A 2,294-nucleotide genomic window follows, 5' to 3' on the forward strand; every position below is an offset into this window, starting at 1 on the left:
GGCCCCCTCCCTCTCCTCTCACCAGCCACACGCCCACCCTATCTTCTCTGGTCCTCGGTAATTGGTGGGCACACACAGGAGCTGGCAGAGTGCTTGAGGCAATATTTGGTGGGTTTATTTCTCACTGTATAGCTGGCAACAGCTCAGGGGTTGAGCCACTGGCCCCGAATCGGACTCCTCTCACCCAGGGCAGATGCAGCCTTGCCTAAACCACACCCACTTGGTTTTACCATCCCGAGTTTAAACAACACGTTCCTTTAGACTTCCCAAGGGGAGAGGGAGCAGGCACTGAATTTCCAGTGTCACCTCTCTTCGGCAGGTGACCCTGGGATTCTGCTCTGACAGGTTCATGTACACTTAGGCCAAGCCTCTGACACAGCCGGTTCACGGCTCCAACCACCGCCCTGAGACTGACCGCCGATGCCCTTGGGATCATTTTGTCCGTGTCCCTAGAACAGGAAAGAAGGGCTCTGAGGACCCTGGAAAAAGCAGGGCGGCAGCTGCACAGCCCGCTACCAACACAGGAATGAGAAGCATCAGGCACAGCAGAGGGCGGCTTGGCCAGGACAGCACTTCTAAGTGGGATCTCCCGGGAGTCCAAGGCTCTGGGTTTATTTTTTATTTTCATTTTTTAAAAACTTTTTAAAAAATATATTTTTATTGATTTCAGAGAGGAAGGGGAGAGAGAGAGAGACACCAATGAGAAGGAATCATTGATCGGCTGCCTCCTGCATGTCCCCTTCTGGGGATCGAGCCCACAACCCAGGTGTGTGCCCTTGATTGGAATCGAACCCAGGACCCTTCAGTCCCCAGGCTGAGGCTCTATCCACGGAGCCAAACCGGCTAGGGTGAGGCTCTGGGTCTAGAACAAAGACATCAGCTGCCCACAGCCTGTTCCCCAAGTCTACGATGATGGCAAGGGAAGTCCAAAGGCCTCCATCCATCCCACGGGGAAGACTGACCGAGTCACATGGAGGTGCAGGGGGAAGCTCTGAGCACTCTGGGCCCTTCCCAGGTTCCCACAACATTCAAGGACATCCATGGACAACGCAAAGAAGATCCACAGCATAATCCAAGCTTCAAAAAAGGAGGAAAAGATACATGGCAAATCCCGTTATAAGCGATAGAACATTTCCACTGCACCATGGCTACTTTTTGTTTTGTTTTGTTTAATCCTCACCTGAGGGTAGGTTCTTACTGATTTTTGAGGGGTGGGAGGGCATCGATTGGTTGCCTCTTGCAAGTGCCCCGACCAGAGACGAAACCCACAACCTAGTACATGCTCTGACTGGGAATTAAGCCCCAAATATTTCAGTGTACGGCATGAGGCTCCACCAAATGAGCCGCCCGGCCAGGGTTGCACCATGGGTTTTAATCAAAGACTGCTTGAAATAAAGGACATTTTTTGCTGTTTTTTCATTCCATTGGAATCCATTACAAGTAGCACCTTTCATAACTGAGTCTTTGTTGCTTTCTAAAAGCACTTACACGCATGCTCCTTGGTCACCAACATGATTTTGATGTAGTAAAGACTACTATTGGGGTGGGGGGGGGCACTGGGGGGGGTTAAGGACACATATGTAATATCTTTATAAAGAAAAGACTACTATTATGCCCATTTTACAGATGAGTTAACTCATGCACAAGGCATTAATTGCAGAGAAACTAAACATATAGAGAAAACCAAAGTGTGGTGGTTTTCAAACACATGAAAGGTACAGAGGACGACAGAGAAAGTGAAAGCAGAAATTTTAAATTAGACATTTCTAATAAAAGAAATGATGACAAGCACAGAGCTGCTCAGAGTAGGGCAGTGTAAATAACTCTCCTGGCAAATTTCTGAGCACAGATCTCCATCTGTGCGGGCTGGGGAGCTGGCGAGAGACATCCTGAGATATCTCAGGTCCTTCTCTTTAGTTTCAGAATAAGAAGGCCGCTGTAGAGTCAGGAAAACAGCAGAATCTTTAAGGGAGGCTAAAGGGAGAATCAGGAATAGTTCATACAGTTTCCCAGAGTCAGAGAGATTAGCTAGAAAATCAGAACATTAGTCATTAATGAGGGAATATTTCAGAAACTGAAACTGTCAAAATACTTTTAAAAAATTTTTTATTTTATTTTTTTACATGTTTTTATTGATTTCAGAGAGGTAAAATTTTTTTATTTTATTTTTTTACATGTTTTTTATTGATTTCAGAGAGGAAGGGAAAGGGAGAAAGAGATAGAAACATCAATAATGATAAGAGAGAATCATTGATTGGCTGCCTCCTGCACACTCCTACTAGGGATCAAGCCCA

Source organism: Myotis davidii, unplaced genomic scaffold (genome assembly GCF_000327345.1).
Source record: "Myotis davidii unplaced genomic scaffold, ASM32734v1 scaffold324, whole genome shotgun sequence".
NCBI classification, from domain to species: domain Eukaryota; kingdom Metazoa; phylum Chordata; class Mammalia; order Chiroptera; family Vespertilionidae; genus Myotis; species Myotis davidii.